Here is a 10,645-nt window from a genome sequence, read left to right on the forward strand (position 1 = left end):
AATATATATCCCACGGGGGTAAAATTGAAAAAAGTTGAAAACATTTTTTTTTTGGACTTAGTCATTTTTCCGGCGTTTATCAGACTTTCGGATAGGGGACATGTCAGTGAGCGTTCCGATTTCAGTTCCAGAGCGATTCGCCCAATGAGTCCTTGATATTTAGTCGTTTTCAGCCAATATTTTGGATTTTTGAAAATTTCACTTTTTTGTGAAAATATCCACTAAATGAGGGAATAATATGTGTGAGGATACCCCAAGAGAGTTCCAAATGTGTGTGGGTAGAATATATATCCCACGGGGGTAAAATTGAAAAAAGTTGAAAAATTTTTTTTTGGGGACTTAGTCATTTTTCCGGCGTTTATCAGACTTTCAGATAGGGGAAATGTCAGTGAGCGTTCCGATTTCTGTTCCAGAGCGATTCGCCCAATGAGTCCTTGATATTTAGTCGTTTTCAGCCAATATTTTGGATTTTTGAAAATTTCACTTTTTTGTGAAAATATCCACTAAATGAGGGAATAATATCTGTGAGTGCAACCCAGGAGAGTTCCAAGTGTGTGTGGGTAGAATATATATCCCACGGGGGTAAAATTGAAAAAAGTTGAAAAAAATTTTTTTTTTGGACGTTGTCATTTTTCCGGCATTTATCAGACTTTCAGAGAAGGGGAAATGTCAGTGAGCGTTCCGATTTCAGTTCCAGAGCGATTCGCCCAATTAGTCCTTGATATTTAGTCATTTTCAGCCAATTTTCTGGATTTTTGAAAATTTCACTTTTTTGTGAAAACATCCACTAAATGAGGGAATAATATGTGTCAGGATACCCCAGGAGAGTTCCAAATGTGTGTGGGTAGAATATATATTCCACGGGGGTAAAATTGAAAAAAGTTGAAAAAAATATTTTTTTGGACTTAGTCATTTTTCCGGCGTTTATCAGACTTTCAGATAGGGGAAATGTCAGTGAGTGTTCCGATTTCAGTTCCAGAGCGATTCGCCCAATGAGTCCTTGATATTTAGTCGTATTTAGCCAATTTTCTGGATTTTTGAAAATTTCACTTTTTTGTGAAAATATCCACTAAATGAGGGAATAATATGTGTGAGGGTACCCCAGGAGAGTTCCAAATGTGTGTGAGTAGAATATATATCCCACGGGGGTAAAATTGAAAAAAGTTGAAAACATTTTTTTTTGTACTTAGTCATTTTTCCGGCATTTATCAGACTTTCATATAGGGGAAATGTCAGTGAGCGTTCCGATTTCAGTTCCAGAGCGATTCGCCAATGAGTCCTTGATATTTAGTCGTTTTCAGCCAATATTTTGGATTTTTGAAAATTTCACTTTTTTGTGAAAATATCCACTAAATGAGGGAATAATATGTGTGAGGGTACCCCAGGAGAGTTCCAAATGTGTTTGGGTAGAATATAAATCCCACGGGGGTAAAATTGAAAAAAGTTGAAAAATTTTTTTTTGGGGACTTAGACATTTTTCTGGCATTTATCAGACTTTCGGATAGTGGAAATGTCAGTGAGCGTTCCAATTTCAGTTCCAGAGCGATTCACCCAATGAGTCCTTGATATTTAGTCGCTTTCAGCCAATATTTTGGATTTTTGAAAATTTCACTTTTTTGCGAAAATATCCACTAAATGAGGGAATAATATGTGTGAGGGTACCCCAGGAGAGTTCCAAATGTGGTGGGTAGAATATATATCCCACGGGGGTAAAATTGAAAAAAGTTGAAAAATTTTTTTTTGGGGACTTAGACATTTTTCCGGCATTTATCAGACTTTCGGATAGGGGAAATGTCAGTGAGCGTTCCGATTTCAGTTCCAGAGCGATTCACCCAATGAGTCCTTGATATTTAGTCGTTTTCAGCCAATATTTTGGATTTTTGAAAATTTCACTTTTTTGTGAAAATATCCACAAAATGAGGGAATAATATGTGTGAGGATACCCCAAGAGAGTTCCAAATGTGTGTGGGTAGAATATATATCCCACGGGGGTAAAATTGAAAAAAGTTGAAAAATTTTTTTTTTGGACTTAGTTATTTTTCCGGCGTTTATCAGGCTTTCAGATAGGAGAAATGTCAGTGAGCGTTCCGATTTCAGTTCCAGAGCGATTTGCCCAATGAGTCCTTGATATTTAGTCGTTTTCAGCCAATATTTTGGATTTATGAAAATTTCACTTTTTTGTGAAAATATCCACTAAATGAGAGAATAATATGTGTGAGGGTACCCCAGGAGAGTTCCAAATGTGTGTGGGTAGAATATATATCCCACGGGGGTAAAATTGAAAAAAGTTGAAAACATTTTTTTTTTGGACTTAGTCATTTTTCCGGCGTTTATCAGACTTTCGGATAGGGGACATGTCAGTGAGCGTTCCGATTTCAGTTCCAGAGCGATTCGCCCAATGAGTCCTTGATATTTAGTCGTTTTCAGCCAATATTTTGGATTTTTGAAAATTTCACTTTTTTGTGAAAATATCCACTAAATGAGGGAATAATATGTGTGAGGATACCCCAAGAGAGTTCCAAATGTGTGTGGGTAGAATATATATCCCACGGGGGTAAAATTGAAAAAAGTTGAAAAATTTTTTTTTGGGGACTTAGTCATTTTTCCGGCGTTTATCAGACTTTCAGATAGGGGAAATGTCAGTGAGCGTTCCGATTTCTGTTCCAGAGCGATTCGCCCAATGAGTCCTTGATATTTAGTCGTTTTCAGCCAATATTTTGGATTTTTGAAAATTTCACTTTTTTGTGAAAATATCCACTAAATGAGGGAATAATATCTGTGAGTGCAACCCAGGAGAGTTCCAAGTGTGTGTGGGTAGAATATATATCCCACGGGGGTAAAATTGAAAAAAGTTGAAAAAAATTTTTTTTTTGGACGTTGTCATTTTTCCGGCATTTATTAGACTTTCAGAGAAGGGGAAATGTCAGTGAGCGTTCCGATTTCAGTTCCAGAGCGATTCGCCCAATTAGTCCTTGATATTTAGTCATTTTCAGCCAATTTTCTGGATTTTTGAAAATTTCACTTTTTTGTGAAAACATCCACTAAATGAGGGAATAATATGTGTGAGGATACCCCAGGAGAGTTCCAAATGTGTGTGGGTAGAATATATATTCCACGGGGGTAAAATTGAAAAAAGTTGAAAAAAATTTTTTTTGGACTTAGTCATTTTTCCGGCGTTTATCAGACTTTCAGATAGGGGAAATGTCAGTGATCGATCCAATTTCAGCTCCAGAGCGATTCGCCCAATGAGTCCTTGATATTTAGTCGTTTTCAGCCAATAGTTTGGATTTTTGAAAATTTCACTTTTTTGTGAAAATATCCACTAAATGAGGGAATAATATGTGTGAGGATACCCCAGAAGAGTTCCAAATGTGTGTGGGTAGATTATATATCCCACGGGGGTAAAATTGAAAAAAGTTGAAAAAAATTTTTTTTTGGACTTAGTCATTTTTCCGGCGTTTATCAGACTTTCAGTTAGGGGAAATGTCAGTGAGTGTTCCGATTTCAGTTCCAGAGCGATTCACCCAATGAGTCCTTGATATTTAGTCGTATTTAGCCAATTTTCTGGATTTTTGAAAATTTCACTTTTTTGTGAAAATATCCACTAAATGAGGGAATAATATGTGTGAGGGTACCCCAGGAGAGTTCCAAATGTATGTGGGTAGAATATATATCCCACGGGGGTAAAATTGAAAAAGTTGAAAAAAATTTTTTTGGGGACTTAGTCATTTTTCTGGCGTTTATCAGACTTTCAGATAGGGGAAATGTCAGTGAGCATTCCGATTTCAGTTCCAGAGCGATTCGGCCAATGAGTCCTTGATATTTAGTCGTTTTCAGCCAATATTTTGGATTTTTGAAAATTTCACTTTTTTGTGAAAATATCCACTAAATGAGGGAATAATATGTGTGAGGGTACCCCAGGAGAGTTCCAAATGTGTGTGAGTAGAATATATATCCCATGGGGGTAAAATTGAAAAAAGTTGAAACCATTTTTTTTTGTACTTAGTCATTTTTCCGGCATTTATCAGACTTTCAGATAGGGGAAATGTCAGTGAGCGTTCCGATTTCAGTTCCAGAGCGATTCGCCATTGAGTCCTTGATATTTAGTCGTTTTCAGCCAATATTTTGGATTTTTGAAAATTTCACTTTTTTGTGAAAATATCCACTAAATGAGGGAATAATATGTGTGAGGGTACCCCAGGAGAGTTCCAAATGTGGTGGGTAGAATATATATCCCACGGGGGTAAAATTGAAAAAAGTTGAAAAATTTTTTTTTGGGGACTTAGTCATTTTTCCGGCGTTTATCAGACTTTCAGATAGGGGAAATGTCAGTGAGCGTTCCGATTTCAGTTCCAGAGCGATTCGCCCAATGAGTCCATGATATTTAGTCGTTTTCAGCCAATATTTTGGATTTTTGAAAATTTCACTTTTTTGTGAAAATATCCACTAAATGAGGGAATAATATCTGTGAGTGCAACCCAGGAGAGTTCCAAGTGTGTGTGGGAAGAATATATATCCCACGGGGGTAAAATTGAAAAAAGTTGAAAAAATTTTTTTTTTTGGACGTTGTCATTTTTCCGGCATTTATCAGACTTTCAGAGAAGGGGAAATGTCAGTGAGCGTTCCGATTTCAGTTCCAGAGCGATTCGCCCAATTAGTCCTTGATATTTAGTCATTTTCAGCCAATTTTCTGGATTTTTGAAAATTTCACTTTTTTGTGAAAATATCCACTAAATGAGGGAATAATATGTGTGAGGATACCCCAGAAGAGTTCCAAATATGTGTGGGCAGATTATATATCCCACGGGGGTAAAATTGAAAAAAGTTGAAAAAAATTTTTTTTTGGACTTAGTCATTTTTCTGGCGTTTATCAGACTTTCAGACAGGGGAAATGTCAGTGAGCGTTTCGATTTCAGCTCCAGAGCGATTCGCCCAATGAGTCCTTGATATTTAGTTGTTTTCAGCCAATATTTTGGATTTTTGAAAATTTTACTTTTTTGTGAAAATATCCACTAAATGAGGGAATAATATGTGTGAGGATACCCCAGGAGAGTTCCAAATGTGTGTGGGTAGAATATATATCCCACGGGGGTAAAATTTAAAAAGTTGAAAAAAATTTTTTTTTGGACCTAGTCATTTTTCCGGCGTTTATAAGACTTTCAGATAGGGGAAATGTCAGTGAGTGTTCCGATTTCAGTTCCAGAGCGATTCGCCCAATGAGTCCTTGATATTTAGTCGTTTTCAGCCAATATTTTGGATTTTTGAAAATTTCACTTTTTTGTGAAAATATCCACTAAATGAGGGAATAATATGTGTGAGGATACCCCAGGAGAGTTCCAAATGTGTGGGTAGAATATATATCCCACGGGGGTAAAATTGAAAAAAGTTGAAAACAATTTTTTTTTGGACCTAGTCATTTTTCCGGCATTTATCAGACTTTCAGACAGGGGAAATGTCAGTGAGTGTTCCGATTTCAGTTCCAGAGCGATTCGGCCAATGAGTCCTTGATATTTAGTCGTTTTCAGCCAATTTTCTGGATTTTTGAAAATTTCATTTTTTTGTGAAAATATCCACTAAATGAGGGAATAATATCTGTGAGTGCAACCCAGGAGAGTTCCAAATGTGTGTGGGTAGAATATATATCCCACGGGGGTAAAATTGAAAAAAGTTGAAACATTTTTTTTTTTTGGACGTTGTCATTTTTCCGGCATTTATCAGACTTTCAGAGAAGGGGAAATGTCAGTGAGCGTTCCGATTTCAGTTCCAGAGCGATTCGCCCAATGAGTCCTTGATATTTAGTCATTTTCAGCCAATTTTCTGGATTTTTCAAAATTTCACTTTTTTGTGAAAATATCCACTAAATGAGGGAATAATATGTGTGAGTGTACCCCAGGAGAGTTCCAAATGTGTGTGGGTAGAATATATATCCCACGGGGGTAAAATTGAAAAAGTTGAAAAAATTTTTTTTGGGGACTTAGTCATTTTTCCGGCGTTTATCAAACTTTCAGATAGGGGAAATGTCAGTGAGCATTCTGATTTCAGTTCCAGAGCGATTCGCCAATGAGTCCTTGATATTTAGTCGTTTTCAGCCAATATTTTGGATTTTTGAAAATTTCACTTTTTTGTGAAAATATCCACTAAATGAGGGAATAATATGTGTGAGGGTACCCCAGGAGAGTTCCAAATGAGTGTGGGTAGAATATATATCCCACGGGGGTAAAATTGAAAAAAGTTGAAAAATTTTTTTTTGGGGACTTATTCATTTTTCCGGCATTTATCAGACTTTCGGATAGGGGAAATGTCAGTGAGCGTTCCGATTTCAGTTCCAGAGCGATTTGCCCAATGAGTCCTTGATATTTAGTCGTTTTCAGCCAATATTTTGGGTTTTTGAAAATTTCACTTTTTTGTGAAAATATCCACTAAATGAGGGAATAATATGTGTGAGGATACCCCAAGAGAGTTCCAAATGTGTGTGGGTAGAATATATATCCCACGGGGGTAAAATTGAAAAAAGTTGAAAAATTTTTTTTTGGGGACTTAGTCATTTTTCCGGTGTTTATCAGACTTTCAGATAGGGGAAATGTCAGTGAGCATTCCGATTTCAGTTCCAGAGCGATTCGCCCAATGAGTCCTTGATATTTAGTCGTTTTCAGCCAATATTTTGGATTTCTGAAAATTTCACTTTTTTGTGAAAATATCCACTAAATGAGGGAATAATATCTGTGAGTGCAACCCAGGAGAGTTCCAAGTGTGTGTGGGTAGAATATATATCCCAAGGGGGTAAAATTGAAAAAAGTTGAAAAAATTTTTTTTTTTGAACGTTGTTATTTTTCCGGCATTTACCAGACTTTCAGAGAAGGGGAAATGTCAGTGAGCGTTCCGATTTCAGTTCCAGAGCGATTCGCCCAATTAGTCCATGATATTTAGTCATTTTCAGCCAATTTTCTGGATTTTTGAAAATTTCACTTTTTTGTGAAAACATCCACTAAATGAGGGAATAATATGTGTGAGGATACCCCAGGAGAGTTCCAAATGTGTGTGGGTAGAATATATATTCCACGGGGGTAAAATTGAAAAAAGTTGAAAAAAATATTTTTTTGGACTTAGTCATTTTTCCGGCGTTCATCAGACTTTCAGATAGGGGAAATGTCAGTGATCGATCCAATTTCAGCTCCAGAGCGATTCGCCCAATGAGTCCTTGATATTTAGTCGTTTTCAGCCAATAGTTTGGATTTTTGAAAATTTCACTTTTTTGTGAAAATATCCACTAAATGAGGGAATAATATGTGTGAGGGTACCCCAGGAGAGTTCCAAATGTGTGTGGGTAGAATATATATCCCACGGGGGTAAAATTTAAAAAAAGTTGAAAAATTTTTTTTTGGGGACTTAGACATTTTTCCGGCATTTATCAGACTTTCGGATAGGGGAAATGTCAGTGAGCGTTCCGATTTCAGTTCCAGAGCGATTCACCCAATGAGTCCTTGATATTTAGTCGTTTTCAGCCAATATTTTGGATTTTTGAAAATTTCACTTTTTTGTGAAAATATCCACAAAATGAGGGAATAATATGTGTGAGGATACCCCAAGAGAGTTCCAAATGTGTGTGGGTAGAATATATATCCCACGGGGGTAAAATTGAAAAAAGTTGAAAAAATTTTTTTTTGGACTTAGTTATTTTTCCGGCGTTTATCAGGCTTTCAGATAGGAGAAATGTCAGTGAGCGTTCCGATTTCAGTTCCAGAGCGATTTGCCCAATGAGTCCTTGATATTTAGTCGTTTTCAACCAATATTTTGGATTTATGAAAATTTCACTTTTTTGTGAAAATATCCACTAAATGAGAGAATAATATGTGTGAGGGTACCCCAGGAGAGTTCCAAATGTGTGTGGGTAGAATATATATCCAACGGGGGTAAAATTGAAAAAAGTTGAAAACATTTTTTTTTTGGACTTAGTCATTTTTCCGGCGTTTATCAGACTTTCGGATAGGGGAAATGTCAGTGAGCGTTCCGATTTCAGTTCCAGAGCGATTCGCCCAATGAGTCCTTGATATTTAGTCGTTTTCAGCCAATATTTTGGATTTTTGAAAATTTCACTTTTTTGTGAAAATATCCACTAAATGAGGGAATAATATGTGTGAGGATACCCCAAGAGAGTTCCAAATGTGTGTGGGTAGAATATATATCCCACGGGGGTAAAATTGAAAAAAGTTGAAAAATTTTTTTTTGGGGACTTAGTCATTTTTCCGGCGTTTATCAGACTTTCAGATAGGGGAAATGTCAGTGAGCGTTCCGATTTCTGTTCCAGAGCGATTCGCCCAATGAGTCCTTGATATTTAGTCGTTTTCAGCCAATATTTTGGATTTTTGAAAACTTCACTTTTTTGTGAAAATATCCACTAAATGAGGGAATAATATCTGTGAGTGCAACCCAGGAGAGTTCCAAGTGAGTGTGGGTAGAATATATATCCCACGGGGGTAAAATTGAAAAAAGTTGAAAAAATTTTTTTTTTTGGACGTTGTCATTTTTCCGGCATTTATCAGACTTTCAGAGAAGGGGAAATGTCAGTGAGCGTTCCGATTTCAGTTCCAGAGCGATTCGCCCAATTAGTCCTTGATATTTAGTCGTTTTCAGCCAATATTTTGGATTTTTGAAAATTTCACTTTTTTGTGAAAATATCCACTAAATGAGGGAATAATATGTGTGAGGGTACCCCAGGAGAGTTCCAAATGTGTGTGAGTAGAATATATATCCCACGGGGGTAAAATTGAAAAAAGTTGAAAACATTTTTTTTGTACTTAGTCATTTTTCCGGCATTTATCAGACTTTCAGATAGGGGAAATGTCAGTGAGCGTTCCGATTTCAGTTCCAGAGCGATTCGCCCAATGAGTCCTTGATATTTAGTCGTTTTCAGCCAATATTTTGGATTTTTGAAAACTTCACTTTTTTGTGAAAATATCCACTAAATGAGGGAATAATATGTGTGAGGGTACCCCAGGAGAGTTCCAAATGTGTGTGGGTAGAATATATATCCAACGGGGGTAAAATTGAAAAAAGTTGAAAACATTTTTTTTTTGGACTTAGTCATTTTTCCGGCGTTTATCAGACTTTCGGATAGGGGAAATGTCAGTGAGCGTTCCGATTTCAGTTCCAGAGCGATTCGCCCAATGAGTCCTTGATATTTAGTCGTTTTCAGCCAATATTTTGGATTTTTGAAAATTTCACTTTTTTGTGAAAATATCCACTAAATGAGGGAATAATATGTGTGAGGATACCCCAAGAGAGTTCCAAATGTGTGTGGGTAGAATATATATCCCACGGGGGTAAAATTGAAAAAAGTTGAAAAATTTTTTTTGGGGGACTTAGTCATTTTTCCGGCGTTTCTCAGACTTTCAGATAGGGGAAATGTCAGTGAGCGTTCCGATTTCTATTCCAGAGCGATTCACCCAATGAGTCCTTGATATTTAGTCGTTTTCAGCCAATATTTTGGATTTTTGAAAATTTCACTTTTTTGTGAAAATATCCACTAAATGAGGGAATAATATCTGTGAGTGCAACCCAGGAGAGTTCCAAGTGAGTGTGGGTAGAATATATATCCCACGGGGGTAAAATTGAAAAAAGTTGAAAAAATTTTTTTTTTTGGACGTTGTCATTTTTCCGGCATTTATCAGACTTTCAGAGAAGGGGAAATGTCAGTGAGCGTTCCGATTTCAGTTCCAGAGCGATTCGCCCAATTAGTCCTTGATATTTAGTCGTTTTCAGCCAATATTTTGGATTTTTGAACATTTCTCTTTTTTGTGAAAATATCCACTAAATGAGGGAATAATATGTGTGAGGGTACCCCAGGAGAGTTCCAAATGTGTGTGAGTAGAATATATATCCCACGGGGGTAAAATTGAAAAAAGTTGAAAACATTTTTTTTGTACTTAGTCATTTTTCCGGCATTTATCAGACTTTCAGATAGGGGAAATGTCAGTGAGCGTTCCGATTTCAGTTCCAGAGCGATTCGCCCAATGAGTCCTTGATATTTAGTCATTTTCAGCCAATATTTTGGATTTTTGAAAACTTCACTTTTTTGTGAAAATATCCACTAAATGAGGGAATAATATGTGTGAGGATACCCCAGGAGAGTTCCAAATGTGTGTGGGTAGAATATATATCCCACGGGGGTAAAATTGAAAAAAGTTAAAAAATTTTTTTTTTTGGACTTAGTTATTTTTCCGGCGTTTATCAGGCTTTCAGATAGGAGAAATGTCAGTGAGCGTTCCGATTTCAGTTCCAGAGCGATTTGCCCAATGAGTCCTTGATATTTAGTCGTTTTCAGCCAATATTTTGGATTTATGAAAATTTCACTTTTTTGTGAAAATATCCACTAAATGAGGGAATAATATGTGTGAGGGTACCCCAGGAGAGTTCCAAATGTGTGTGGGTAGAATATATATCCCACGAGGGTAAAATTGAAAAAAGTTGAAAACATTTTTTTTTTGGACTTAGTCATTTTTCCGGCGTTTATCAGACTTTCGGATAGGGGAAATGTCAGTGAGCGTTCCAATTTCAGTTCCAGAGCGATTTGCCCAATGAGTCCTTGATATTTAGTCGTTTTCAGCCAATATTTTGGATTTTTGAAAATTTCACTTTTTTGTGAAAA

The sequence above is a fragment of the Phyllobates terribilis genome, unplaced genomic scaffold (genome assembly GCF_046119375.1).
Source record: "Phyllobates terribilis strain yellow unplaced genomic scaffold, ASM4611937v1 Scaffold_106__1_contigs__length_5700502, whole genome shotgun sequence".
NCBI classification, from domain to species: Eukaryota; Metazoa; Chordata; class Amphibia; order Anura; family Dendrobatidae; genus Phyllobates; species Phyllobates terribilis.